Below are 25,031 nucleotides of genomic sequence, written 5' to 3'. Positions count from 1 at the left end.
CTTGGAATCAGTGATTTTCCATAAATTGCTGCAATATAATAGATATAAATCATATCATGATACCAATGTATTGGTTTAATCTTGGACTATAATTATTCAGGGAAGCTTGCTCAGAGGAGGTGAGTATGAAAAAAGAGATAGAAAGAAAAGATAGTCATGGGCCATTGGAAGGCACTCTAAGCAGGGTGTGGGGTGGTTATTCAGACAATTGCCTTGTTCAAATTAGGATCTGATTTCTAGATGTTAATACCTTTTCTTTATTCACAGGTGAACCCTTTCTGAACAGTCATTTGTGTACTAAACTGTTTGTTTGTACATATATAACTTGCCTCATGACAGGTTAGGTGACAATGGAAAATATGATTGTTGAAAATGTACCAGCACGTTCGTCAAAAAATATAGCCATTTCCATGATAATGAATCTGACTTACTGAGGTGTGAACATTTCAGAGTGAGATGAATTTCCAGTTATTTCAATATACTCAGCAGCTCCCAGACTATTAGAGCCTGGAAGTTGAAGGTAGCCCAGCCAATGCCCAAAGAATGTGGAACTAAAACCAAGGGAGCCACGCATCTTTAGAAAAATTTCCCAACAGGACCAACTGTATACGCTTGCTTGATTACTCAAGTTTCAGGAGGCTGAAAGCCAAGTTTTCTGAATTCATTTCATACTGGTGATAGTCTCCAAAAATAATAGCATATGGTTTTGTTTGGGTACACAGTAGTCATGGATGATATATTAAAAATAACAGCATGCACTAGAAATTGGCAATGGATCAGGAACTGGGCAGCATGAGGAAGGCAAGGACCATTCCAATATGATCCCATCCAATACAGGAAGCACTTATTAATTGCCTATGCTGTACAATTCACTAGGGATATAAAGGCAAAAATGAAGCCCCACCCCCCATCTCAAGGGGTTTACATTCTACATCAGGGTAAGGGGCTGAGATATGTATGCCAGCAAGCAATTATAAGGCAACTTGAAGGGAGGAAGGAAGAGAGGAAAGGAGAGAGAGGCAGAGAGAAACACATAGAGAGATACAGAGAGAGGGAGAGACAGAAAGGGAGAGGGAGAATGAGACAACAAAGACAAAGAGGAAGGAGAGACAGGGAGGGAGGGAGAGAGAGAGAAAAAAAGAGAGAGAGAAAGTGGAAAAAAGAAGAAGATCAAGAAGACATGGTATCTGCCTGCAATGAGCTGTTGTGATAATGACTGCTAACCATGGTATACTAGAAAGCAGAGAATTAGATGCAGTTTTTACATAGCAGCCTTAGGATTGAAACAGACACGTATTCAGTTCGATTCAATTAATTTCAATTCAAAAATCTTGTCCTAAGCATATGCTATATACACAAGTCAGGGTGCTAGGGATAGAAAATGAAAAGCAGCATAGTTCCTGTCCATAATACGTTTATGATCTAATTGAGATAATGAGGTACATGCTCGATTAAGTTTGATACAAGTTTGTGGAAGATGATTCAGGCCAAAGAAATGTCCAGTTCGAGGGCTAGTAGCTGAGGGATCGGAGAAGGCTTCCCAGAGGAGATGGCAACTGAGCTGGGCTTTAAAAGAAGAGAAAGAGATGTGGAGGAAAGGCATTCCAGGCATGGGAAATTGATGGAAGAGTTTGCACAAAAACATGAAGGGAGGAAAGGGAAGTATGAAATTAAGGAATAGTTAGCAATCTAATTGGGTTGGGTTGGGGAGTAGTATGCAATAAAGCTGGGAACATAGATTGAAGGCATTGCTTGAAGAGCTTCAATGCCCAGTGAAGGAATTTCCAATCTATCCTGGAGGCACAAAAGCTTTTTGATTGGGGTCATGATATAGTGAGGCCTGTGTCACCTCAACTCAACAAAGATTTATCAAACACCTACTATATGCAAAGTAATAGACTAGGCAAGGAGAGAAATATAAAGATAAATAAGAGATAGCCTCTACATTCAAGAATCTAGAACCTATTAAGGATGAAAAACATGTACACAAATAAGCTTAATACCAGGTAGAATGAGAGAGATGCAGAGGGACAGGAAGATTCTCAGGAAGCAGAGACTATTCCTGGCTGGTGGAACTGAAAAGGGTTTGGAGGAGAAGGTAGCATTTCCTCTGGGTCTTGAAGAATCAGTAGGATTTCAACATGTGGAAGCCAGCAGTGAGCAGCAATTCAAGCATAGCAAACAGCAGCAGGAGTAAAGGCAAAGTTGAAAAAGCACAGTATTGGTGGAACAGTTTGGCTAGAGTACAAAGGAAGTGAATGAGAGATAAAGTTGGAACCATAGGTTAGAGCCAGAATCAGGGGCATCAATTAGAGGGTAAGAAGTTGGGAAATTATTTGGGACTCAATGGGAGGTCACTCAAGGTTTTTGAGCAGGGAAGCAGATCCAGAAATTTAATCCAAAAAGGAGCCTTATGTTGCCAGTATTAGGGCATGTTAAATCTTGTGCTCCTTAAAAGAAAAAGCTTCATAATCATCAACAAACACATTTTAATATATAAAGAACAAGAAAGGGTACAAGAAATGGATTTTTATGAACAATTAAAAATATACATATAGATACATGCATATAAATACATACATACACATGCATACATGTGTGTATATATGCACATTTTGTTATGACCTGGTTATTTTACATATTTTTAATCTATTTATGTGTGTGGTATGTGTGGATGCATGTATATGTATACACACATATGCATATATAACCACACATATACATATATACCTATATTTTTAAAACATAAAATTATAAACAAAACATATATATAAGCACACATATAAAAATATAGTTACTATCTGCTTTTAATATATATGTATATATAAACCTCACAATATAATATATATGTGTTTGTAGTTACTATATATATGTACATATATATCATCACACATACACAATACAATATATAGTTACTACTGAGTGCACACACATAACCACATATATGCACACACATATATGTGTATATACATGTGTATATATGTATATGTCTATATGTGTGTATGTGTATATAAATATATCTATATCTGTATCTATATCTAGATACTAACTGGATTTATATATGTGTGTCTGTGTCTGTATATTTTATGTCTATATAGCTTTGTTACATCTATATGGAGATAGATATAGATATATCTAAGCAGTAACAAAATTGCTATTCCTTGGTCTCTTTTACCTCTTCTTTCTTCTTCTTTTTTTATTTAATTGTTTTTTTGGTGAGGCAATGAGGGTTAAGTGACTTGCCCAGGGTCACACAGAAAGTGTCAAGTGTCTGAGGCCGGATTTGAACTCAGGTTCTTCTGAATCCAGGGCCAGTGCTTTATCCACTGCACCACTTAGTTGTCCCCCTTTTACCTCTTAATAGAGTTTTTTTTAGGGAGTAAAGACCTAATGGGAAAGCATAATTTCAAAAAGTAAACAACACAAAGCCCAGGGTGTTTTATTAAAGGTAGAGGCCTCCTGTAATGATGACAATGATGATAGCTAACATTTATATCACACTTTACATGTTAACTTGATTGATCACAACAGGCACACTATGAGGAAGGTGCTATTATTATTCTATTTTATAGTAGGGAAATCGACATAACAAGACAAGAGAGGTAGGACCCTGAGTTCCTTTGCAGGCCAACTCTCTAAGCATGTGGTACCTATACTGCTGTTACCATCCTGTACCAATTCCTTAAGAGAGTTTTAAAACGTTCCTGCCTAGAGGCAAGGAGATGATGGAACAGGATGCCTCCTTCCGGAGAGCCTCTGAAATGAAACCATGTGTTTTTGAAGGGGGAAGGAGGTTTCCAGATCTGTGATTCCAATGCTGTGGGGTATTTCTAGTGTGGAAGACACCTCCACCAATCTGAATGGGTGACTCGCCTGTAACTTAGAGTCTCAGAAAGCTTCCTGGGACATTGCCTATGGGTCCAAAGGCTATTGTTGTTTGTCCTTTGTTCTTGAAGAGGACCATGAAATTGGGGTGATGTCATGACTTGCACTGAATTGGTTTTAAGTGAGGAAGGGCTATGCAAGGTCATCAAACTTACTCCCTTCTCCAGAGCCATTTGGGTCCAGTGAAAAGATGTATATCAGGTCAATTGGAGATGGCCTTGGATTTTTTAAGGCAATTGGAATTAAGTGACTTGCCAGGATTACATAGCTATTATGTGTCTGAGGTGAGAGTTTAACTTAGGTCCTCTCAACTTCAGCGGCAGTGCTCTATCCACTGTGCCACCTAGTTGCCCGGCTTCAAAGAAGGGCTTGTATCTAAGTCTTCCTTATTCCAAGACCATAATGCTTTATTCCCACAGCAATAGCAATAATGATGATGGTGATCATCATGATAATTGTATTTTGGAGAGCAGGAATGTAGGGAAGAAAAATAAAGCCTGCTTTTCATATGTGAAGAAGAATAGGAGTGGGACAGGCCGGCTGATTTGATTTTGCAGCTCTCCAGACACTTTGTGCTTTCTAGAAAACAATTATGTCCAAAAATTTCATTACTTTTATATCTCTGTGTAATTTACTGACTCTAATTGACTTTGGTGAATGCACTAATTGTACAGCCTCTGTGGGTAAGCATATAAATGAAAACAACTTTCTCTCAGTGTAATGAAATGTACTCAGATGATGACTTAAAAGAAATGCATGGAACTTTGAGACTCCTGGAGGGGAGCTACTCCTAAGGGGCTAAATGACAGCTTATTCCCACCCCCAAGAGTTACCCCAGGAGAGATGGATAGAATTCTCCATTCTCTTCTTACACTTTGGGGGCCAATTAAAAACTGATGGGGGCAACCAGGGAGGGAAGCCTCCAGATTCTGCTAATGTGGGGAAGCCTAAATGATAACACCACTCATCCTCGATCCTTTCCTCCTCCCAACTCTGGAGTTAATGGTCCATAGGAGGCTGAGAAAAAAAACAAACAACAAAATTAAACAACTGACTTCCCCTTTTACCTAATCAGCCATTGAATATCATCCCACCAGTTCTAAAAAGCCTAAATAAAAGACAAAGGATCCATTGCTGTATCTAGAGGACTTAGGTGCTGCTAAAATGCAGCAAAGATAGCTCAGGTAATGGTACTAGGAAGTATGAGTAACTGGGGTTTGGCACACATGCAGACCCCATCAGCTTATGGAGAAGTTAGGAAGCTTGCTTCTGGTAGAGTAGCAATAATGTGTAAGGGAAGCACCTTACTGGAGACACTGTGGAGCATACAGAGACATTCAGTACTGGTTCTGGTTGGCTAACCACTTGTTGAAGAAGAGGGCCTTTGCTAGGCCATGGAGGCATTTAAAAAGCCTGTCAGCATCCACCCACCATCTATTTTATCTCCTTTATTTCTTTTTTAAAAATTTTAATTTAGTTCTAATTTTTAATTTTTTCCCCCAATTACATGTAAAGATATTTTTCTGAGTTCCAAATCTTTCTCCCACCCTCCCTTCCCTATCCCCTCCTGAGGCCAGTAAGCAATTTGATATAGGTTACATATTACAATCATGTTGAACATATTTCCACGTTTATCTCTGTTATTTCTGAGAGAATCTCAGTGATTCTTTACCTCGTGGCTCCCAATGAGAGACCATGGGGTTAAGGAAAAGGCCATGGGGCCTTCTCCCCTTCTGATGCCATTATGGCGTGACAAAAGGGCCTTGGTCATTGGCTCTGCATTTATTCTTTTCCATTCTAGGTGGAGGGAGTAGAACCTCCATGACCTTGTGAGTCTGAAGGTCTGCAAGGTATCCACATCTTCTAGTCCTAGAGTCTGGGTTCCAGAGTCAGTGCAGCCTTGATGCCAGAAGCAGCAAAGAGTGACCCCAGGGCAGCAAAGGCAAGATGAGAACTCATTTGACAGACGTGCTCCTGGAACATGAACTTGCTGAGAACAATGACAGGTAGGAAATGATCTAAATTATGCACCTAACTTCCCCAAGAGATTGAGGCAGTGTAAGGGAGAGTATGCCCTGGAGGTGTGGGTGGGATTGTTCACATGTTTTTTCTTGTTATATCTTTGAAATAAATATTGCCTTGAAAAGCTAATTGATGCTAAGTGGTTCAATAGAACTGGGGCTTAGTCACTGGCCCCCTAACAAAGGACAACCACCCCTCCCCTTGGGAATACAACCAATGGGGGCTCAAACTAACAGTAGAGAAAAGAGACATCCCAACTTCTCATGATAGCCTAGAGCTAGCCAGGGAGATGGATCCTGCCTGGCTCTGGTAGAGTAGGTCATAACAAAAAAGCCACATGTCGGGGCCTTTTATTTATTTATTTAATTTTTTTTTTTGCGGGGCAATGGGGGTTAAGTGACTTGCCCAGGGTCACACAGCTAGTAAGTGTCAAGTGTCCGAGGCCGGTTTTGAACTCAGGTCCTTTTGAATCCAGGGCTGGTGCTCTATCCACTGTGCCACCTAGCTGCCCTGTTGGGGCTTTTTCTAAGGTAGGTTGTATTATCACGCCTCATGGAGCCTGTATCTGGCACTCCAGATTTAGGGTTTCTAACCCAACTCTTTTTTGATCAGCCAAGGGCAATGGAAGTCACCACCAGTCTCTTTGGAATTGTCCTTTCTTACCTTCAGGACCAAGTGTTGTTGTTCAGTCATTTCAGTCATGTCAGACGCTTCATGACCTCAAAGATATTGGAGTGATTTGCCATTTCCTTCTCCAACTTGTTTTACAGGTGAGGAAACTGAGGCAAACAGAGTTAAGTGACTTGCCCAGGATCACACAGTTAGGAAATATCTGAGGCTGTATTTGAACTTGGGAAGATGAGTCTTCCTGACTCCAGGCCCAACACTCTATCTGCTATACCACTTAGCTGCTAACTTATGTTCAATTGCTGTTCACATGGAACCCTGCTCCACTTTGGAAAACTTCAAAGTTTTCAGTTGAATGTTTGCTGCTACCACCAAGATCTGCATCTTTAGTGTCTCCATCCAGGGGCACCCCAGAGGCCTTCCTACTTGTTGTGGTATAGCCATAGCCATGACTAAGGCAAGGTATTCGCTCTTAGAGGAAAGCCATTCTGGGGTACTCCTGCCTTTCACAAAGAGAACTTTCCTCCCTGGCTGCCACATGTGGTTGGCTGTTACAGAAGGTCCACACATGTTCAATAGTCTCTCCAAGGTACTTCCCTTACCTGTCACTGCAATCTGGGAGCATGTACCTCAGCTTCTGCACAAGGAGATCTTATATCTGCCAAGCCACAGCTGTGTCTATGCCAGACCCTGGTTATATATGTAATAATATTGAGGGAGGCAAGCTTGTCCATTGGACAAAGGGTTGAATAGATTCAGAGGCCTATGGTTCAAATGGCACCTCTACCTACTATTGATTACCTATGTATTTGGGCAGGACTCAACCTCACTTGGCCTCTTTTTCCTCATCTGAAAAAATGAGGTCCCTTCTGAGGCAGGTAGGTGGCTCAGTGGATAGAGCACTGGGCCTGGAGTTAAGGAAGACCTGAATTCAAATTTGGCCTCAGGCACTTACTAGCTATGTGACCCTGGGCAAGTCACTTAACCTCTGTTTGTTCTAATCCACTGGAGAAGGAAAAGACTCTATCCACTGGGCCACTTAGCAGCCCATTCTTTTATAGGGTCATTAATAATTTGAAATTCTTCTTTTGAGACCTTTTTTCATATCTTTTGACCACTTATCTATCTCCCAAGGCATTTTAATGGGCTTTAAATTTGTATAGTAGTAGTAGAAGCATTAAAACTGGAAGGGACCCCAGAAAGCATCTTATTGTGCTCAATGGTATTATTGAACTTAATTTTGATATCTTTTGGGGGTTTTGTCCCCCACATTTCCCATTGCATCTGTCACAGAAATTTAGAGCTGGGAAGTTCATCTCCTCTATCTTATGCTTCTAAAGAATAGTTAAGATTACATTAGCTTAGTTAATCAAGAGTAGAACCTACGTATTCTAACTCGTAGTCCAGTGATTTTTGAAGAGAAGGAAGGTTCTTTTATGAAAGGGACTTAGGTCTCCCATTGTTCCTGACACACTAGATCCAAAAACAGGGAGTCTTAAGATGGGGCTGATATGTAACAGTAGGGTTTGATTGTTCTTCTTCAACAGGGTCACTTTTCTCTGCCTAGGAGATTGTATTAATCAGGGGCAGCTAGGTGGTGCAGTGGATAGAGCACCGACCTTGGATTCAGGAGGACCTGAGTTCAAATCTGGCCTCAGACACTTGACACTTACTAGCTGTGAGGCTCTGGGCAAGTCACTCAACCCCAATTGCCTCAAAAAAAAAAAGAAGAAGAGGGAGATTGTATTAACCTAACTGCTGAGGCTCCACCTGATACAATCTTCCAGAGGCTACATGATGATAAGCACATGTATTTAAATCTAAAATAAAAGAAATGCATGTACAGCTGAATCCTCAAAAGAAAATCTGTGTCCCAAACAAAGAAGAAATATCTTGTACATTTTTTAATAAGAAGAAAAATTTCTGACCACAAAAATGTGGATGAAATTGAGATGAGGCCACTTAAAGTTGCTTACACAGTGCGGGGTCTTAACTAGAGGTTCTCTAGCTCTAACCTTCTCCAATTCTCTATTATATGGTCATATCTTATTGCTAGAAGAACAAAAGACTGGGGAAGTATATATTTCTTTATGCTGGAAACCAAGTAAATAGCCACCACTCAGACTGGTGTTAACCCTTTGGCACTGTGCCTTCCTGCTGGGCAGGCCTGTAAACACAGCTGGTAGCCTCAGCCTACACAAGGCTTCCTTGGGCTAAAGGGGAGGCCTCTGTGAAGGAGATTTGCCCTCATTATACCTTTTGGATCTTTTCTTGTCAATCTGACTGTACTTGACAATTGTTTTGTTTTTGGACATTCACGCCGGCCACTTAAATACTAAGTAGCATGTCTAATGCTCTCCGGTGATAACTGGTTTAGGTTTAATTACAGGCTACACTTGACAATACTCAGGACATACTTTCAACTTTGTTCCATTAAAGCGGTGTCAGGAAGCAATAAAAAATTTGTTGTTTGATCAAAATAGGGCCAGGGAGACGCTTCTCAGAAAGGTGAGGTAGTTTACTTAGAAACACTTAGTATACCTTCTCTGTCCCCCAACCACCAATCTTTCATCTGTCTCTTAATCGGTGGGTGGGGATGGGAAAATATGAATCCTACTCTTGAAATTACATGACCTGGACTCAGTTCCAACCAATCAAAGTCCCAAAACAAGAAATATAGCAACTAAGAGCACTTAGTTCATCTGAGACCCAGAGAGATCCTCAGATGTTGCTCACCACCCTCACTTCCCAAGGACATTTCACATGATTGTACCACAAGTGGATAGAACCCTGGACTTGGAATATGGAAGGCTTAGGTAGGAATCCTGTCTTATATGCTTATGTTATATCACCCTGGGTAAGTCACTTCACTTCTTTGAAAATGGGGGTGATATATTGCTTGCCTTCTCAATGGGTTGGGGAGGAACTAGAGAAAGGGAGAAAAGTGGAAAGTAAAAAAAATTAAAATTAATATTAAAATAAACAAATATGATTATTAAAAAACAAAATGAGGGTGATAATAGAACATATCTCACAAGATTGCTATGAGGGTCACATAAGATAATATGTAAAGCATTTTGTTGTTGCTGTTCAGTCATGTCCAACTTTTTGTGACCTCCTTTTTTGGGGGCGGGGGTCTCTGGTCAAAGATACCTGAGTGGTTTGCCATTTCCTTTTCCAATTCATTTTACAGATGAGGAAACTGAGGAAACAGGGTTAATTGACTTGCCCAGGATCACACAGTTAGGAAGTGTCAGAGAACAGATGAACTCAGGAAGATGAGTCTTCCTGACTCCATGCCCAGCACTCTATCCAATGCACCACTTACCTGCTCCTGGAAATCTTTAAGCAAAACATAATTATTATTGTAGTTATAATAATAATGATTATTTGGACAAGACATGTGATTGTAGCAATGAGGAATTCCTTATGAAGAAACTTCTTCTACCTAGGCAGATTCTATAACTTAAGAGAGTCGCCTGCAGCATTGAGAGGATAGATGAATTGCCCAGTAATTAAATTTCAGCAGTGGAACTTGAAGGTAAGTGTTCCTGACTCTAAAGCCAATCCTCTATCTGCTCTGCCACACTGCTTCTAATCATGCTCTCTTTTCCATCCTCATTGCTATTACCTTTGTTCAGTTCTCTCACCTGGGCTACTGGAATTGCCCCCAACTAGTCTCACAGCCTTCAACATCTCTTCATTTCAATCTGTTAAACACTTTGCCAGATTAATCTTAATCTTCTCATCACAACATTCCAATTTTTTTTTTAAATTTCAATTGTCCTCCATTGCCTTCCAAATAAAATTGAATTTTTTTCACTTTGTATTCACAGCATCTCACAGTCTGACCCTCATCTACCTCTTCAGTCTTATCTCACTCTTCCCCTTCACATGGTGTATGGTCCAAATTGAATGACTTAGCAGGTGACTGAGACAAGGACTAATGTGGCAAGGAGATCACATTTGGACACCCTGACTAGAGAATGTCATAATTCCTAGTTTGCAAATAATCACTTCCAGCAACCTGAAAGATTACAAAGAAGAGTAGGTGATCTTTAATGTTATTTCCAGCTTAGATTCAATGAAATCTATGAAAAGAGGAAAGCAGGGTGGTATAGCAGTGGTGATAGATCACCAGCATATACTGTTTCCTGGTGCTGTTTGAAGTAGACCTGGTCTATTTGGGGGTGGATGGGTATGCACCAGGGATAGTGGTTTATTGACAACGGAGGATGTGATGGCTATACTTTGTTCCAGATTGCTGCAAGGTTGTCAAATTCCTGCATCCCACCCCTCCCCCTACAGCATGATACTCCAAGCCAAGGGCTCTTAACCTGGTGTGTTAAATTTTTTTCTTATAACTAACTATATTTCAAAACTTCCACTGTAGTTTCCTCTGTAATTCTTTGTATTTTAGACATTTAAAAACATTATCTAAAAAGGGTTCCATAGGCTTCATCAGATTGACAAAGTAGACCATGACATACACAAGAAAAGTAAGAACCTCTTCTCTAAGTTTTGAAAGTTTCTAATAGGTGGGCAACCAATTGGGAAAAATTCTTTATGTTTTGCCCCAGAGTCTGTTTTTTTGAGCCCCAGGGAGCCTCTGCTGTGGAGCTGTCAGATAAGACATTCTGAACATTGACTGTATTTGCATTTTTAAGCCTTTCCTCTCTAATTATGGACTAACAGTTGTCTCTAATTAAAGGAATCTGAGTCAATTTTGAACAGGTGAGAAAGATGATTTTTTTTCTTAGGTGAGGAGGCTTCCTGCTTGCTTCTGAAATCATATATTATACACCAGGCCTGGAGTTAGCTTTTTGCATGTTCTGAACTCCTCTGCCAGTCCACGGGAGCCTATGGAGCGCTTGAATAAGGTAGGCTTCCAAAAGAAATCAATTACATCGAAATAGTTATAAAAATATTTCTTTAAAGATTCACAGATCCCTTTGAAAACTATCCATGCATCCTTGGGGGATGGGGTGGGGTGGTCTATGGATATATGGTCTATTCTCTCTAATTCTATAGAGAAATTATTTTAGTCATTATCCTCCCTTTTTAAAAAGAGTACCTAAGTGGACTTAGTTAAAAGGAGCAACAGAGTATTTGGACTCGTTACTTTTCCTCCCCTTTAACCATCATTTTCTTCCTTCCATTACTGAGTCCCAAATACTCAGATGATGAGGGAGATCCAGAGCCTATTGTCACTGAGCCCTGTCCTTGAGAGCTGCTTCTTACCCTCCTGCCCACCCACCCACTACCCCAGCATGGTAATTATGCTGTCATCTTTATGCAGGCAATCCACAACCTAATAATACAACATTTCTCCTGCATCATGTGTGTCTGGGAACAGAGAAACAGGGAGCAGCTGAGTAACTATGCTGGGTGGAGTAAGGAGTAAGAGGATAAAAGTAGTGGGATTAGGGATTTCATGGCTGGAACATAGCCAACCTCAGTTTAGGACCTGAAGGAAAGGTGTATGTGGAAGGTGGGGGGGCATGCTGATGAGACAAAGAGCAAGAGAATTGAGCTGTTGGGAAAGGGGAAGAGAACAAGCATTTATTTATCCATCTATTCATCCATCCATCCATCATCCATCCATTTATCTATCTATCTATTTATCTATCTATCTATCTATCTATCTATCTATCTATCTATCTATTCATTCATTCATTTGTTTGTTTACTCCTTCATTCATTTTAATTTTTGTATCTCTATTTTTTATTTTAATTTTTGATTCCAAATTCTCTCCCCTGACCCCTCCCCCATCCATTGAGAAGGCAAAGAATAAGCTATCCATTACACATAAGAGATTATATAAAAGATATTCCTACATGTTTCTCCAAGTTGCAAAAATAAGCAAGAAAAATAAAGAAAGCGAAAAAATATATGTATTAATTTACACTCAGAGTTCATCAGTTCATTCTCTGGAGGTGGATACATTTTCTATTTTTAAAAAAATAAAAGTATTTTATTATTTTCCAGTTACATGTAGAGATAGTTTTCAACATTTGTTTATGTAAGATTTCCAATTTCAAATTTTTCTCCCTCCCCACCTCCCCTAGACAGCAGGTAATCTGATATAGGTTATATATACATAATAACATTAAACATATTTCTGCATTAGTCATGTTATAAGAGAAGAATCAGAGCAAAAAGGAAAAACCTCAAAACAGAAAAACAACAGCACCAAAACCAAAATAAACTGTATGGTCCAATTAGCATCCATATTCCACAGTTCCTTTTTTTCTGGATTTGGAGAACCTTTTCCATCATGAGTCCTTTGGAACTTTTTTGTACCATTGGATTGATGAGAAGAATCTAGTCTATCACAGTTGATCAACACATAATGTTGATGATGCTGTGTATAATGTCCTTCTGGTTCTGCTCATCTCACTCATCATCAGTTCATGCAGTTCCTTCTAGGTTTCTCTGAACTCCTCCTGCTCATCTTTTCTTACAGCACAATAGAATTTCATTATATTCATATACCACAACTTGTTCAGTCATTCACCAGTTGGTGGACATCCCCTCAATTAGGTGGATACATTTTCATCATGACTCTTTTGGAATTCCCTGGGATTGTTGTCTTGATCAGAGTAGCCAATTATTTCATAGATGATCATTGCTACAATATTGCCATTGTTGTATACAATGTTCTCCTGGTTCTGCTCACTTCACTTGTATAAGTTCATGTAAATCTTCCCAGGTTTTTCTGAAACCATTCTTCTCATCATTTCTTATAGTACAATAGTATTCCATCTAAATCATATCACAACTTGCTCAGCTATTCCTCAATTGATGGGCATCTCCTTAATTTCTAATTCTTTGATACCACAAAAAGAGCTGCTATAAATATTTGTGCATATATAGGTCCATTTTCTTTTTCTTTGATTTCTTTGTGGTACAGGCCTAACAGTGGTATTGCTGGATCAAATGGTATGCACAGTTTTACAGCCCTTTGGGCATAGTTTAAATTCTCCAGAATGATTGAATCAGTTCACATAGCTCTGCCAACAGTGCATTAATGTAAGTATTTTTCCATATCCTCTTCAACATTTGATATTTTCCTTTTCTACCACATCAACTAACCTCATGTGTGTGAGGTGGTACTTCAGAGTTGTTTTTATTTTAATTTCTCTAATTATCAGTTCTTTAGAGCATTTTTTCATATGACTATTGATAGTTTTTCTGAAAACTGCCACAAAATACCTACCATGTATCAGCTATTATGCTAAGTACTTTGCAAATATTATCACATTTGATTCTTACAACAACCCTAGGAGGCAGGGTCAAGTATTATCACCATTTTAAAACTGAAAAAAACTGAGGTAGGCAGAGATTAAGTGACTTGCCTAGGATTACACAGCTAGTAAGTGTCTGAAACTGGTTTTAAACTCAGGTCTTCCTAACTATAGATTCAGTGCTTTGTCTATTGTACCACCTAGCTACTGGGTCATAGGCTTCAAGATATTTAACTTTTTGCATGTGTGAGTGTCAAATTGTGTTTTTGTGATAACTGGCAAATAGCATGGGCTATCTTGTAGAATTTTTAGCATTGACACTAATTATGAATTCTAGAACCTAGCAAAGTGAGAAGAAAACAGCTAAAATTGGTTTGTCTATATAAAAGTTGGGGCAGCTAGGTGGATAAAGAGGAAAGTGGATAAAGTACCAGGCCTCAAGTCAGGAAGACCCATCTCCCTGAATTCAAATCTGAACTCAGACACTTACTAGCTGTGTGACACTGGAGACAGGTCACTTATCCCTGTTTGCCTCAGTTTCCTAATCTGTAAAATGAGAAGGAAATGGCAAACCACTTCAGTATCTTTGCCAAGAAAACCCCAAATGGGGTCACAAAGAGTCAGACATAACTAAAACAACTGAACAGCAAAACTAAAAGTAATATTAAAAAGTCAAATATATGAACTGATTACCTTTTGTGCCAAAAGACCATGCAAGACAATAATAACTACGTATATCTACAGATATCTATGTCTACATATCTCCTTAAATGTGCAGAATTTCAAAGCTTTATTTTTTAAAAAATAGTAAGTTTTATAAATTTATGCTATCTGTAAAGCAGCATGAAACCTGATCAGCTTCCTGCAATTTAAGGAACGTTTGTTGAGGTGAATGAAGATTTGTTGAGATACCTTGATACTTCCACATAAGGTGGATTCTGTTCCATAATGCTAGACTATCAGGCAGAAGTTTTAGCATGTTGCTAAGTAAGCCACTGTGGCTTCATCTTCCACCATTAAATAATGATGTTGTTGTTTGTTGTTATTTATCCTGTGTACAAAATAACAGCAATATTGTGAGATGATCAGCTGTGAATAACTTAGCTATTCTTAGCAATACATGTGTTATTTAAATTATTGGGGGCCTAGGGTGGGTTTTCTAAAGTATTACTAAATTATATATTAATGGCTATTGTACCAGTTTTGGCAGTAAGCATTTATTATTAATTAATATCATATACTATTAAAGTATGGACTGTGTGTCTCCCACTTCCCCACTAGTCCCAGGTTTACAGGCCTAAACAATTACATACCCAGTTTACTGAGCCAAGGTGAGGAGAGGGTGCATGGAGAGTAAAAGAGAGTCCAGGGAAGAAGAGAGCAAGTCCCTCGTGGCCCAGCCATTTTATCTTCCTTTTGGCAGAGGCGGATCACCATACATTGATCAAAGCTCATTGGTTAGCATCATTCAGCTCCATTGATTGACATGACTTGGGGGTGGTCTAGAGATCAAATTCCAACCATCCAGGTGTGCTTCTTCTCCTAGTTCATCAGGAGAATCAATCAGCATTCCTTTTGTTCAGGTGCCTAGGCAGGTTTCTGGTGTGAGTAGCAAAAACTAATGTCTGGGTTTCTCCTAGAAATCCATTATGAATAAATATTTCCTCACACAATGATCCAAGAAGACCCTGAAGGTCTTATAATGAAAAATGCTCTCCATCTCCAGAGAAAGAGCTGATGGTGTCTGAATACAAATCAAAGCATAATTTATTTGCTACTTTCTATATTTTTGTTGAGTTTCTTTTTGCTTATGTTTTCTTTTACAACATGACTAATGTGGAAATGTTAACAAATTTGTATATCCCACATTTCTTTTGAGTTACTGCAATTCTCTTTTGCTCGTAGAGTTCAGGGCCTTCTCAGATGCAGGCAACTGTGAGATATAGGAGACACTATGCCAGTGTCTCCTATATCTCACAGTTGATTCCAAAGATTTTTATCTATCTATATATCATCTATCCATCTATTTATTATTCATTTATTCATTTTTCTATTCATTCATTCATTCATTCATTTACTTATTTATCTATTTATTCATTTATTTATTTGTTTTTTATTTTAAAATTTATTTTGGTGGGGCAGTGAGGGTTAAGTGACTTGCCCAGGGTCACACAGCTAGTGTCAAGTGTCTGAGGCCAGATTTGAACTCAGGTCCTCCTGAATCCAGGGCCAGGGCTTTATGTACTGTGCCACCTAGCTGCCCTGATTCCAAAGTTCTTTAGAGAGACCTTGAGGGTGTCCTTGTATTGCTTCTCACCTCCATGTAAGTTCTTGCCTAGTCTGAATTCTCTGTAAAATAGTCTTTTAGGCAAACAGACATTTGGCATTCAAACAATGTGGCCAGCTATCTCTACAGCGGAGTTTGAATACTTGGCAGTTCAGCATGAGAAGGACCTCAGTGTTTGGTACCTTATCTTGTTAGGTGAGCTTCAGAATCTTCCTAAGTCAATTCAAATGGAAGCAGTTCCATTTTCTGGCATGGCTCTAGTAGACTGTCCAGGAATCACAGGTTTGTTAGGCAGCCTAATACTTCTCTCTCACACTTTCTTTTGGAGCCTCCCAAATGCTGAGCTAGCTCTGGCAATGCATGTCAAGCTCATTATCTATGTGTACATCCCTTGAAAGTATACTTCCAAAGGAAATGAACTGAGCTACAGCATTCAAAATTTCTTCATCACTAAATAATGACATCAGCAGCAGCAGCAGCAGCAGCAACATGTAGACATTAGGAAATTGCCTTATTACAATTGCATTCTGGATAGTCTGTCTAAGCCCCAAACTCAGTATAGATTTATGCCAGGAGACCAGAGAAGGCTGCTATTGTCAGGAATGCTAAGCAAAGCAAGTGATGTGGCAACTATCCATAACAAAAATAGGAATTTAAAACAAAGGCTGAAAAATTCTTACCAGGGATTGCCTATATATAGTATTCAGGAACATTATGAGAGATAAGAAGAGCCTCATTATTCCAGAACTATTCATCTCTTTGAGGATTTTTTTTTTTTGGATTGAGATCTTGAAATGCTTAGAGAAGATAAAGACTAATAATCCTGGATTTGACAGGAATCAAAAGGAATTTACTAACTCTAAGTCAGATGGCTGCCTGGGGCCAGGACTTTAAGCCTGTAGCAAAAGAAGAGTTAGTAAAAAGAAAATGCTTAATCTCAGCTTGCGGCTGGCTACTTGAGGGTGGCTGTCAAATTGCTGATACTATGGTCAGTTTTGTCATCTATAAAATGAGGATAACAATAGCATCTACATCACAGTTGTTGTGAGGATTGATAACATATGTACAGTGTTTTATGGACCTGAAAGGGTAACTATTATTATGAAGGAGATGGGATGGAGATACTTGACTGGAAGAACTTAACCCTTTCTTACAAGGAAATGGCTTAGCAGTAGTTACACCTCAGTAGTGGAAGAAGAAAGCAGAAGACAGCCCCAAAAGATGAAGACCACAGATGATTCAGGGTAGTTCAGCCAGAAACATCAGAGCTAAAGACCAACAAAGATTCCCATTAGAGATCAGCATGATAGATCACCAGGGAATACTGGTGGAGTCTACACGGTCAGTTGCTTTGGAGATGTATTGCCCTAGCCACATTTATCCCTAGGTTGCACTCTTCAATCATGTTCCTGAGCTACATGGGATTTCTGTGAGTATTCATTCCCACAATCTGTGAGAGACTATATCTCTGTGGATATGGGGTGTCTTTTCACTTAATCTGTTAAACTGTTTAATTAAATGTCTTTTGCTTGGAAATGTTTCCCTTCATGTTGACTTAGTGAAATAACAAATCAGTGGGCTCATGAACTATGGTTTTCAACAGGTGCCAATCTAGGAAAGTGCCTTGAATCCTGTCTTCTTTCCTGGGAGGCCACATGTGGGGAAGGAGTGGAGCTATGGGGACTACTGGGTAGCTCAGGTGTTAGCCTTAAAAAATCTTTCCTGTTCCAAGGCCTGTCTCAATGCTGACCTGGATACAGGTCACAATCTTCAGACCCACAGTCTCCCATTAAACATCCATAATGACTTAGGATGGCAGCTTAGTAGCAAGGAATAGGGTCACTGAAAATCCAAATGCACAACCTGCTTTTCTTTCCAGGAAGTTCCTATGTTGGAAGACAATGACTTGTACATTTCCAGACTCCTGCATATTTTCACAGAAAGGTCATAAGAAGGGTGACTCTTCTTCCCTACTGGACTGCTGGCTTATGTCACAAGAAGACCTCTGTAGGTTCTCCCAGCAGGTTTTGAGCTCTGCTGAAAGGGAACTGTGTTTTCCTAGTCAACGATCAGTCAACCATGTTGAACAATTAAAGTGGCTCATATAAGACCCAGAGAGTTACCAATAAGATAAGAATTTGGTATCAAATTACATCCTTGATTTTTTTTTAAAGCAATACCAAGTTGGATTTGTCTTGAGTTTCAGAACAAGGGGAAGTGGGTGTAATCAGTAAATTTATAGAGCCACTTCCCAGGGCAATTTCCAATGTTTAGCCATAAATTTTCTAGAAGGATAAAAGCAGTTACTTTGCCAATGCCCCACCTCCCCCCAGCACACAAACAGGTCCTCACATCAGAGCCCTGAGGAAAGGAAGGGAGTGAGGGTGAGGCTTACCATACATGGAACTGGCTGGTGCCTTATCTCTCTAGCTTTCCCTAGGGAGTGATGGAGACTGATGAAAGTGCCCTCCCCTCTTCCTTTTCTCCCTGCTTTTATGTTTAGTCTCTTTGAATATGTGGTTTCATTGCCAGTCCAGGTTCTGTGGCAACAGCTTCAATTCTCTCTCTATCAGCCAAGCCAGAGCAACAAATAAAAATGGTCTCAGAGTCACTTATAATGTATTTCTTGAAACTGAGAAGAGACAGAGACAGAGGGACAGACAGACGGAGACAGGGAGACAGAGACAGAGACAGGGAGACAGAGAGACAAGGAGACAGAGACAGAGAGACAGAGACATAGCAAGACAGAGACCAAGAGACAGAGACAGACAAAGAGAGAGAGAGAGGGACAGAGATCCAGATACAGAGAAAGTTGAGGAAACTATTGAAGCGGCTATGTCCTACATATAAAAATGTATTCTGCTGCACTGACAGGAAATTCCAAAAAAAGAAAGGGGGTGGGGGTGGAGAAGCCATAAAGAAGTCTCTAGGAGCACTAGGAGTCACAGGAAATAATTGAACACATAAGAAATAGAACAAAAGAGATCAATGCGATGCCAGGAATAGTCTTAGAAGCAATGACTCCTATGCCATTTTAGTTGCTGGCCTGGTCCTTCTTGGGGGAATATCATCCACATCTAACACAAGGCTTTGCACCTAATGGACACACAATAAATATTTGTGGAATCGAATCTGAGAAAGTATGCTATAATTGGAAGAGTGTTGATTCTGGAGTCAGAAGGCCTGAGTTCCAATCCCAATCTTGACATCTTTACTTGGGCTATCCCAGGCAAGTCATGCCATCTCTCTAGGCTACAGCTTCCACAACTATAAAATAAGAGGTTTTAACTAGATGGTTTCTTTTAAGCTCTAGATCTGTGATCTTCCAGATTGCTCATTAATTTTTTTTTTGTGTGTGTGTGTGTGTGTGTGTGTGTGAGGCAATTGAGGTTAAGTGACTTGCCCAGGGTCACACAGCTAGTAAGTGTTAAGTGTCTGAGGCCGTATTTGAACTCAGGTACTCCTGACTCCAGGGTCGGTGCTCTATCCAGTGCGCCACCTAGCTGCCCCCTGCTCATTAAAAATTTAATCAAGCTTGTTCCTTAGCATTTAGCCCGATGCCTGGCATATAGTGCATGTTTAATGAATGATTGCTGACTTGCATGGGGAAAATCCATTTTCTTTAAGGTTGTATGTGATTGAATCCTGAAATTAAACTGTTGACAGTATTGAGATAGTTTCCCAGAATGCTCCCAGACAGTTTGGGGGCCTTTGATATTTTGTTTTCATAATGCTATTTAATTATAGCATAATGCTAAGGCACTGAACCAAACCCAATGAGCACTCATACCTTTACCTCTCCTGTCCCAGCTGTGGGCTTACATCCCAGATGTAGACTTATTGCTGTTCCAGTGGATAGAAGGTATGCCAACACTAGGGGATGGAGATCTGAAACTTCTTTAATTAAGTTTGTTTTTTAAATCAACTGTTTCCATGGCTACTTTGCCACCAGATTAGCTGGAACTTGTTATTGTTGTTGTTGAGTCATTTCCAGTCATGTCTGACTCTTCACGACCCCATTTGGGGTTTTCTTGGCAAAGATACTAGAGTGATTTGCCATTTCCTTCTCCAGCTCATTTTACAGATGAGAAAACCGAGGCAAACAGGGTTAAGTGACTTACCCAGGGTCACACAGCTACACAAAGTCCAGGGCCAGATATGATCTCAGGAAGATGAGTCTTCAACACTCTCAACAGCCCAGCACTCTATCCACTATGCTGCCTGGCCGTCCATTGTAAGAGTGAGAGGCAGAATTAGAACTCATACCTTCCTGACTGCAAGGCCAGGGTGCTTTCCATTTAAATATGCTACTGATCTTATGCTCAAGGCAGAGTGATGAAAGCCCTTCCTTGGGAGAGCTCATTCACTTTTTGAATAAACATTTCACGGAACCTTGGAGTTTGGAAAGGACCTCAGAAGCCATTGAGTCCAACCCAACATTCCCAAAAGTAGCCATGGGGCCTGCACCTGAAGAAGGCTTCTGCAGCATCCTGAGGTGGGTCATCCCACTTTGGGATAGCTCTAAATATTAGGAAGTTTTTCCTTACATTGAGCCAAAACCTACCCCTCAGCCATCTGCACAAATGGCTGCTAGTTCTACACTCTGGGGCCAAGCCAAGTAAAACTAATCCTTCCATGTGACAGCCCTCCAACTACTTGAAGTCAGCAAACATGTCTCTCCCGAGTCTTTTCTTCTCCAGGCTGAATGCCCCCAGGCCTTTTATCTATTCTCCTGTGGTTATTGCTCCCATCTCCAATTCCCTCATCATCACATGGGCCTCATCCTTTGAGTTCACTACAAGATGTCAATGTGCTTGTGAAATGTGACTCTTGGAACTGACCAGCACACTCCAGGGCAGAGGATAAAGGGACCATCACCTCTCCCTTGTTCTGAGCACTGTTCAGTCAGCTTAAGATTTTACTCACTGTGTCAGAGCCTCCTCTTCAGACTCTAGGGATTCTCGCTTTGGAGATGATTAGATTCATCGCTAGGTGGCACAGTGGATTGAGAACTGGGCCTGGAGTTAGGAAGTCTCATCTTTCTGAGTTCAAATCTTACCTCAGACACTCACTAACCGTGTGACCCTGAGCAAGCTACTTAGCTTTGTTTGACTCAGTTTCCTCACCTGGAAAATGAGATGGAAAAGGAAAAGGCAAACCATTACAGTATCTTTGCCAAGAAAACACCAAATGGGGTCACAGAGAGTCCGACATGACTGAAAACAACTGAATAACAAACAAGTTTATCACTAGGTGAAACTCTCACTTTGGAGATGTATTGCCCTGTTCACATGCATTCCTTAGGTAAGAACAAGGGATGAATCAGTGCTGAACTGGGTACAGGTCACAGTCTTCAGACCCACATTCTCCCCTTCAATTTCCCTAATGACTTAGGATGACAGCTTAGAATCCAAATGCACAACATGGGCAGCATCACACTTTGCTTTCCAGGAAGTTGCCGTGTTGGAGGACAATAACTTGTACATTTCCAGACTGATGCACATTTCCATTCATGTACTTGGAAAAGTGAAGCTTAGTGGGTCGGGACAGGTGAGTACTTCCCTGAATATTAGGAACCCACTTCTTAGACCATCTGAAATCACTGCCATGTTGCTTCAAAGTCTGTTGCCAGTAGAGAAATGACAATGATGTAAACAGAGTCTAAGTGACTCTGGTAGCTTCAGCCTCACATCTTGCCCTGCCCCATTCAGGGTATATGTGTGGGGGGTGGTGGGGGCAGGTACTTACCCTTGGACATTATATCTAGCATTAAGCACATCATGAGAAGCCAAATGGTATAGTGGATATAGTGCTGACCTTGGAGTCAGAAAGACACAAGTTCAAATTCTGTCTCTTCATATCCACAAACTCTGTGTCCTCACATAAGTCACATCACCTTTCTGGGCCTCAATTTCTTCACCTGAAAAATAGGGATAATACAAGATACTTCACAGGATTATTGTGAGGCTGAAATGAGATCATGCTTTGTAAATTGTAAAGTAACATGTAAGTGTTAGTTCTTATTATCTTAGGAGGAGGGTAGAGGGGAAAGAAGAATAGTCTCTTCCTCCACCAAATCCACTGATCCCTCCCCACCCCCAAACAACACCGTGAAGCAAGTAGAAAATGCCTTTTCTTTTTTTCCAGGTAGGCAATCAGAATGTGATTTGGGCTCTGACGATAGAAAAATGCAATGTAGTAGAATTGGTGCGAAGCCTTAGTATGATTTGACTATGGAAATTATCCCATTCCTCAAGAGCTCTTCAAGCATTTGAGAGGAAAGGGACAGTGCAAGTCCCTGGTTAGCCAGCTGTATTATTTCTCTCATTTTCCAGTCTGAAAGAGACTGAGTTTTAAAAATAAAAACTGCTGCCTTGCTTTATGCATTCAATCTCCCAACAAGCCACCAAGCAGCTATTGTGCCTTCCCAGTCCAATGGACATATATCTTGCAGAGACATGTGTCCAAAGTCAGGATATTGTAGAGGAAACTTGAGCCAAGTGCTTGCACAGGGACAGTCATCACCGCATAATTCCTTCCAGAAGAAAAGAAAGCCAGTCACTGGGTAGCAGCGCAGGGTCCCCGAAGGACATGTTGCTATTTATTTTCCGCGTGATTATTTTCCATTACATGCTGTGCGAGAGACATTTCTGAATGTTATCTTACTTTCTTTTCATGTCCCTTCATTTGCTCAGCCCCCAGAGGAACTCCCAGACTCCAGGCCACATTGAGCAATGAAAACTCAGCAAGTCTGAAGTTTTTGGAGGCTTGAACAAAGCTCTCCAGACATGCCGGGAAGTGAGTGCTAGGTTCTGTGGATGGGACCAAAATTCAGCAGCTTCCTCAAGCATCTGAGGCAGGTGTGTTTGTATAATAGAAGGGAAACCAAGAATGGGTCCCCTGGGGCCAGCCCCTCTTCAAAGGTTGTCACCCGTGCCGGGTTAAAAGTTCATGTGTTTTCTTCCTTGGCTTTCTTGGTCCTTCGACTTCACCCACTTCAAGACCCTGAGACCTGCTTTGTAGCTTCCCTGTGCCTTTGAAGGCAGTTTCCTGTGTTTTGTCTAAATACAAGAGGTTACCCTCCTGCAGGGTCATTTATATTGTTCCTGGCAAAGAGTTCAGTCCTTTCCTTGGGAAAGTCTGAGGTCCCTTTACAAACAAATGGTCAAACTTCCTATTGTCCACTTTTATTTAGTCACTGGGACCTCTCCTGGACTGAGGGAGTAGAGTTGGACTCCCCGGGTTTTTATTGAACCTTCCTGGCTTTGAAATTGATACTTTATAGGGATGGGAGCTTAGGAACATCATTTGGAGATTGTTTGGCCTGAGGGTTCATTGATTCATTCCACCTTAAACAGGGGAGTCTTGGGGGCAGCTAGGTGGCACAGTGTATAAAGCACCAGCCCTGGATTCAGGAGGACCTGAGTTCAAATCTGGCCTCAGATACTTGATACTTATTAGCTGTGTGACTCTGGGCAAGTCACTTGACCCCCATTGCCCCACAAACCCCCCAAAACCAACCCCCCCAAAAAAAAACCAGGGGAGTCTTATAAGTCAAGAGCTGAGATCCTTCATTTTCAGTCTAGTATAATTCAGTATGAAGGAAGGAAAGAAGCAAACAAGAATTTATTACACACCTACTATATGTCAGGTACTGTACTAGGTACTAGGGATACAAATAAAAATGAGAGATAGTTTCTTCCCTCTAGAAGCTTATAGGTGGTACAGCACAAATAGACAGGAGGTTTTGGCTTGAATGGTCACAGAGAGTGAGTTCATAGTCCAGTCAATTGTCACATCCTCCCCAGTAGCAATGACATCCATATGAATTTCTAAATGTTCTAGTAAGCTTCACTGTGGGCATTAAGCAACCATTGTCATGTCCTTTTATTAGATCTTAAATTTTATCTCTCAAGGCCTCTCCACAATGACTTCAACCAGAACTCAACTCACAGTCACCACCCATTTACATGTAATGGCTGACCCCTGCTCTGGGTTCCCTTTAGAAGAATCACCTTGGACTCCTGCTCATTTATTTACTTCTTGCTTTCTTGGATCTGATCTCCTTACAATCACATTTTCCAGGCTGGGTTCTGCAGAAACCTGTAGTTCAAAACAATAGGAATAGTTCTGTGAAAATCTTTTGAGGATAATATTTTCCTTCTAAAATATTAAATGTGAAATTATATAGACATAAAAATATAGATGTGCATTTGGTGGGATACCATAAAAATAGACAATGTCTAATATTTTGCTCTGAAAATTTGCAACCTGGAGCCATCCCTTAGGAATTCAGTCAATGAACAAACATGTATTGCGTACTTAATACTGTTTATATCAAGTAGGAACTACTGCAGACATTCAGGGCACAATGAAAAAAAATGACAGTCTCTGACTTCAAGGAGCTTACATTCTAATGAGAGAGACAACATGCACCTATATAAGCACATGCATAATGAATAGAAGGCACTTGGGATGGGTGGGTAAAAGGTGGGTACCTTAATAAATGCTCTTTCCTTCCTTCCTTCCCTCTCTTCCTTCCTTCCTTCTCTTCCTTCTTTCCTTCTCTTCCTTCTTTCCTTCCTTCCTTTCCTCTCTTCCTTCCTTAATTTCTTCCTTTCCTTCCTTCCTTTTCTTTCCTTCCTCCCTTTCTTCTTTTCTTTCCTTCCTTCCCTCTCTTCCTTCCTTCCTTCATTTCCTTCCTTCCTTCCCTCTCCTCCTCCCTTCCCTCCTTCCTTTCCTTCCTCCCTTCATTCCTTCCCTTTCTTTCTTTCCTTCCCTCTCTTCTTTCCTTCCCTCCTTCCTTCTCTCTCTTCCTTCCTTCCCTCCTTCCTTCCTTCATTTCCTTCCTTCCTTCCTTCTTTCCCTCCTTCCTTCCTTTCCTTCCTTCCCTCCTTCCTTTCCTTCCTTCCCTCCTTCCTCCCTTCATTCCTTCCCTCCTTTCTTTCTTTCCTTCCCTCTCT

The sequence above is a fragment of the Dromiciops gliroides genome, chromosome 1 (genome assembly GCF_019393635.1).
Source record: "Dromiciops gliroides isolate mDroGli1 chromosome 1, mDroGli1.pri, whole genome shotgun sequence".
Classification (NCBI taxonomy): Eukaryota; Metazoa; Chordata; class Mammalia; order Microbiotheria; family Microbiotheriidae; genus Dromiciops; species Dromiciops gliroides.
The sequence above is the reverse complement of the archived record's forward strand: the minus strand, read 5'-3'. Positions refer to the sequence as shown.